Raw genomic sequence first — 6,849 nt, forward strand, 5'->3', positions numbered from 1 at the left:
TAGTGCTAGATTTCATATACAGAGAAACATACCCCCCAAAAAACCAAACAACACCAAAATAAAACAGAGAAATCCCACAATCAAAAAGAAAGCAAAAATTATTAAAACTTAAAATATTTAAAGTAGGTCCAGAGAAGGCAATAACTATTAACCTAAATATCTGCAATAGCCACTTTCTGATGTATTCTGCATGTTGACAATGCTATTCACATCCTAGTCTATGGTCAGATGGGATTCATGCAGATAATACTAGAAAGATGTTTACTTGTGTTTCATTGACTATGCAAAGGCATTCAACTGTATGGACCATAATAAATTGTGGATATCCTTGAGAAGAATGGGAATTCCAGAATGATTCATTGTGCTCCTGAGGAACTTACACATGGATCAAGGCAGTTTTGTGAACAGAACAAGGGGATACTACATGGTTTCAAGGCAGGAAAGGTATGCTAAAGAGTTGTATTCTCTCAGCAAACTTGTTCAATCTATTTGCTGAGCAAATCATCATAGAATCTGGCTTATATAAAAAAGAATGTGGCATCAGGATTGGAGGAAGGTTTATTAACAACCAACCATATGCAGATGACACAACCTTGTGTAATAGGTAGGTTTATTGTGTCAACCTGGCTGATAGGAACATGTGGGATTAATAAGGTTGCAGTTTGATTGGAGGGCAAAGAGATAAATGGCTTGAAAAGCCCTGCCTCTGCGTCTTTCTTTCTGGTGATTGGACCAGTGTGTGTCGGCTAGTTCACTGCCTTAACTTGTGAGCTACACTACCTGTGGGATTGCCAACCCATGGACCGTGTCACTAGAGCTTGAGGTTCCTTCGAGACTTGCTTCATCACGCTGCTGGTACATACATTGCTTGAGCTTGGGACTGTTGGATCCTGCCTTTTTGCTGACTGTTGGTGACTTGCCCTGCTGTTTGTTGCCTGTGGTTGGACTGCCAGCATAAAGTGCACCTGACCCAAGCCAGGGTATTGTCACTTGCTTCATATACATGTGAAGTTGGACATTGAATATAGAAAGCAGTAGAAGAATCAATGCATATGCATTGTGGTACTGGAGAAGAATATTGAGTACCATGGACTGCTAAAAGCACAAACTGAAGTGTCTTGGAAGAAGTAAGGCCAGAGTGCTTCTTTGAGGCAAAGATGGCAAGACTACATACTTTGAACATATTGGTAGGAAAGACCAGTCTCTGGAGAAGAACATCATGTTTGGTAAAGTAGAAGGGCAGCAGAAAAGAGGAAGGCATTGGACAAAATGGATTGACACAGTGGCTGCATCGATGGGCTCAAGCATAGGAACAATTCTGAGGATGGCACCTCATGTTCTGTTGTGCATAGCTTCACTATGGGTCAGGGCTGACATGATGGCACCTAACAACACTAATAATGACATGGGCCGGCTACAAAGCACGATATCTGAATTTTTTAACTTATACCGATTAAAGTCTTATGTGACTGAACACTATTTACACAAACAATAAGGGTTTTGCAATAACCTTAATTCACAAGGCAGAATCTGCCCATAAGATTAATATATGTCACAATTTCTTGTCACAAAGAGGGCAATAGCGTAGTAAATATATGGTGGTCTGAGACCACCATTGTTTGGCGCCCTCAAGACAAGAGCTCCGGACCCTTTCCACGAAGACGGCGCCGAAGGCAAAGAAGGAAGCTCCTGCCCCTCCCAAAACGGAAGCCAAAGCAAAGGCTTTAAAAGCCAATAAGGCCGTGCTGAAATGCGTCCACAGCCACACAAAAAAGGAAGATCCGCACGTCACCCACCTTCCAGCGGCCCAAGACCTTGAGACTAAGAAGGCAGCCCAAATACCCTCGGAAGAGCGCCCCCAGGAGAAATAAGCTGGACCGTTATGCCATCATCAAGTTCCCCTTGACTACAGAGTCTGCCATGAAGAAGATCGAAGATAACAACACACTTGTGTTCATTGTGGATGTCAAGGCCAACAAACACCAGATCAAACAGGCTGTGAAGAAGCTCTATGACATTGACGTAGCCAAGGTCAACACCTTGATCAGGCCTGCCGGGGAGAAGAAGGCATATGTTCGACTGGCTCCTGACTATGACGCTTTAGATGTTGCCAACAAAATTGGAATCATATAAAGTGAACCCAGCTGGCTAATGCTAAATATAAACTTTTCCAATACATACTCTTCTTGTCTTTGTCTTGTGTTCCAAGTGGGCTCCAGAGGAGCCTTGTAACAGCACACCTAGCTGCAGGGTTGGGGGTGACTGTCATCCTTATTGCAGGGGTTGGCAAACTGTAGTGCATGAGCCATGTGGCTCTGAGGGAAAATGGAAAAAATAAAATTGAAAATTTTCAATTAAAAAAAAAAAGACAAGAGCTCCGTACAGCCTATTCCATGACATTTCAATAACTGTTACTTTGCTTCTAGTTACCTAAGGGCATTTCAGCATTAAGTCCATGGCTACAGGTGAGTTTGAGTTAAAGCCCAATTCAGTTAGTGGAGTTTCCACATCGATCCTTTGTGGTGTGGCTCATGAAGGATTCTCTAAAGAGCAGAGTCTAAAGTCCCAGTAGTATATAGCAAATGGTGTGGGTCAACAGGGTTGGATAGAAACTAGGTCAAAAGCTTTGGAACATAGGGAGTCTAGTGTCAATCAGGTCACAGCCACTGAGGCCTCCGTGTAGGCACTGCCTTCTCCTGAGGGTTCTGGGAAGCCACTCTCTGCTTCTCTCCCTGTGAGACATTCTTGTTGACAAGCCACATGGAGCTACACTGATAGAGCCAGAGCCCTGGAGCTTGAGGAACCACGTGGAGACCCACACCAGTGCTGAGATGCTTCCACCGCCACTGGATCCATAAGACTTTCCACCCGCTGCGATCTCCCTGTATTCAGAGTCATTGCATGTGTTGTGTAAGTCTGAAGAGGAAGTTACAGACTGATAGACATATGGACTAATATTGGACTTATGGACTTCATCTGGACTGGGCTAGGATGTTTTCTTAATATACAATTACTCTTTATATAAAGCTCTTTCTTATATACATGAGTGTCTATGAAATTTGTTTCTTTGTCAACCTAAACCAACACACATTGTTTTGTTTTGTTTTGCCAGATGGGAAGTTGCTTCTCCCAGTTTACCCAACAACAGTATTGTAATTGCCTTCTCCAAGACAGACATGGTCCCACCCCTCACCTTGACTTGAATTTCCAGTAAAGTTTGTTTATCGCCTTTGTAGGTGTGTGTGTTGATTGGGTGTGGCCTTAGCACAATGTTGGATCTCAGCAACTGAATGGTCTCCTCCTTCTCCTCTCATCCTGAAAAACTGACCCTAACTGAGATAAGGTCTCCTCAGTGGAAGTGGTTTTTAAGATGTACTCATAGAGGGTGTGCTATTTGGTTATTGGATGCTAGGCAGGCTCTTTCCTTCCTTGCTTGGGGGCCCTAGTTAAAAGATTACAAGACCTGAGAGCAGAATCCTGCCTTCATCATGGTGTTTATCCTTACAGCAGTGACTCATAAAATAGTTGACCTTTTGTGGTTGACAAACTTCACTCAGCATAATGATTTCCAGGTCTATTCTTATCGTGAGATGGCTCTTGGTTTCATCACTGTTTTTTAGGTATGTACTATATTCCATCGTGTGTATGTACCAGTTTCTTTATCCATTCTTCTACTGATGGGCATTTGAGCTGGTTCCAGCTTCTTGCTGTTGTGAACTGTGCTGCCATGAACATGGAACAGCACACTTCTGTTCATATTCTGTCTCTTATTTCTTTGGGTTATATGCCCAGTGAAGATATTGCTGGATCATATTGCTATTCCCATTAGTTTCAATATTGCCATATGGCTTTCCACAATGGCTTCACATATTTACAAGTCCGCCACCAGGATAATGAGTCCCAGTCTCTGCACCCTCTCCAGCACTTGCTGTTCTTTAATTTTCTTTTAATTGGGTTATCATTGTGAATATCAGGTGACATATCTTAATTGTTTTGCTTTGCATCTCCTGGATGACTAGCAATCATCAGCATTTTCTCATGTGTCTGTTCACCATTCAAATAATGCCATTTGTGAGTTGTCTGCTCTTATACTTTCCCCCATTCATATTAGCTTTTTTATTAAGGTGTTGCAGAATTCTAATGATTTAAGTAATTAGCCCCTTGTGCATTGGGTCATTGCTAAATTCCCCCCCCCCCAATCATTGTGCCTGCATTTTAATTAATTAATACATCTATTTATTTTTGCGTTTTTTACCAAGTTTTATTAGCATATAACTTACATATGATACAATTGAATCATATCAAGGGGTATATTCAGTACCACATCTATTTTAGAGCATTCCACCCAACTCCCATGGTTAAATTGCCCTTAAAATGAGTTGTTTAAGCATGATCAGTTTGAATGCTCCCTCCCTCTTCATTTGCAGAAAAAAAAAGAATTCTCACAGAGCGAGGTCAGGTGAGTAAGGTATGTGGGATAAGAGAAGCATGCTTTTTTTTTTTAACCACAAACTATCACTGAGATGGCTGTGTGAGCAGGTGCATTGTCATGGTGGCAAAACCAATCCCTGTTTCCCACAAATCAGGCCTTTTCAGTCACACACGGTCACACAGTCTTTTTAGAACCTCTAAATAGAAAGCTTGATTAACAATATGACCTGGTGGCATGATGAACTCCAAATGCACTATGAATCGACATGTTCTTTGACTCCTTCATTCCTTTGGGAAGTTGACGGATGTCAGAACGAAGTTTGTCATCAATCGACATTTCACCTTTTTTTAAATGAGAAAACCCCTCAGACACTTGAGTTTTCCTCATAGTATTGTCCTTGTAAGCTGTGTTCAATATCACAACAGTTTCTTCTGCCTTTTCTTGAGCAGGAAACAAAATGTTACGGCTGCCTGCTGTCCTCTTATATCAGCCATCACCACAAATGAGGTTTGTCAGAGTGGGCTACAGGGCTCGCCCCAGAGACAAACTGACCCCTCCCTAGAACTATGTGCTACAGAGGAGAGCCAGCTTGCCACACCCATGTGGAAGTAAACCAAGAAGGAAAAAGGGAGAGGATCTAGACTCCATGTTGGAACACCAAGTGCTGAGGACGACATCCCTGTGTGGAGCTGTTTAGGAACAGAGAAGACTGTAGGGCTGACAACAGCTCAAGACACGATGTCCCCTCGCTGGAGACTGCTGACACAGAGGGCAATATTGGGGACACATGGCAGGGAGTGAGTCCATTCTGAACCCCCCAATAGTAGAGCAAACCAAGAAGATACCATAATAGATCAGCAATGGATATAAAGTCACAAAGCCCCTGAGGCCCCCCAAAATAGACTTCAGGCTAGGAGGGGGCAGTTCCCAGAACCCCCCAGGACTAGTGGGGAGATAATCATAAAGGTCAGCAGACAGACCTGGAATCATGTGTGATTTTTTGGGGGTGTGTGTGTGGAGAAGAGGGTTGCTAAGTGGTTTTTTCTCTCTCTCTCTTTATTCAATCTTTTATTTTCTTTTTGTTTTGTCTCCATTATTGTTAGTTTGCCTACCTATATAAGATAGGAATGAGAAGCAAGCCCCAGGAGAAAGCAGAGGGACTGACTGTTCTGGAGGGCCTTGTGGGGAGGATAAGGCAGGTGAAGGGAGAGGTGAGAAAACAAGGCTATAGACAGGAGAACAACTAGGGAATTAAAATCTACGAGGATGTAGAGATCCTGGGGCTGTTGGAGCAACAGCTTCATTTCAACTTTTTTTTTTTTGGAAGTACAATGTTGTCTGATAGGTCTGAACATCTATCTGCATACAAGGAAATCCAGTCAATACAACCAGCATTTAAATTTATACACCAATCACTAAAGTTAATGATGCAGAAATTGAAGAATTCTACCATCTTCAGTTGGAAATTGATCAATAATTGATAATTATTGGCAAATGGAATGTGAAAGTTGAAAACCAAACAGTTGTTGGAAAATATTGTCTCCACTATAGTAAGGAAGCCAGAGATCATATGATACAATTTGCAAGAGTAATACCATTTTTCACCAACACAAAAGGTGATTAGACACGTGGACTTCTCCAGATGGAATCCACAGAAAGCAAATTGACTTACATCTGTGGGAAGATACCATGAAGAAGCTCAAATCAGCAGCTGAAACCAGTCTAGGGACTGATGGTGGAGTGGACTATGAATTGTTCATATGTAAGTCCATAGAGCAAAAATACCATTCAGGACCAAAGGGTCTCTCTCAAATCTTATTCGCCTCCTTGGGCACGGCGGGTAGCCCACTGCACCCTGGCACACACCCAGACAGCCAGGCCCCTGTCTAGCTAGAAGGAGGCAAGGCAAAGGGCCCGCACCCACGCTGGCCTCCCGAGCGTAGCCACTGGGTGGGTGCCAACCGGGCGTTTGGGTTTGAATCTTAAAGGTGACCAGACATCCCGCTTTTGAATAATTTTTCCCCGCGTCCTGCGGCGTTTTAAAAAAGTCCCGATGTTTGGAAAGAATGCACGACAAGCCAGGGTATCCGGTTTTCGGCTGCCAGGTGGCTATTTCGCCAGGATAGGCGTTTTATCAATGGTGCCCCGCTTTTCCAAGGTTAAAATCTATCGTTCGATCTGGAGGAACTGCAAAGAAGGGGAGGGAGAGGACTCTCCAAGAAGAAAGCTTCGGTCTTCCCGTGGGAAGGGCGAGGAGAGGGCAGGCCGGGCCCTCGTTGCCTCCCGTGCTGGATAAACCCGCGGCTCCGGCTCGCGGCCCGGGTCCTGGGAATGGGGTCAGCGCGGGGCCGGCGGTCAGCGGAGCCCGGGCGCCTCGCGCAGGCGCCGTCTGCTCACCTCGCTCCCGCCGCCGCGTC

At 44.0% G+C, this 6,849-nt stretch overlaps 1 pseudogene; it reads left to right on the forward strand.

Annotated features, from left to right (window-relative positions):
* The first annotated feature begins 424 nt into the window (after positions 1 to 424).
* Positions 425 to 2,133, forward strand: LOC142422658 (large ribosomal subunit protein uL23-like; annotated as a pseudogene).
* Positions 2,134 to 6,849: the final 4,716 nt, after the last annotated feature.

Source organism: Tenrec ecaudatus, chromosome 12 (assembly GCF_050624435.1).
Source record: "Tenrec ecaudatus isolate mTenEca1 chromosome 12, mTenEca1.hap1, whole genome shotgun sequence".
Lineage (NCBI taxonomy): Eukaryota > Metazoa > Chordata > Mammalia > Afrosoricida > Tenrecidae > Tenrec > Tenrec ecaudatus.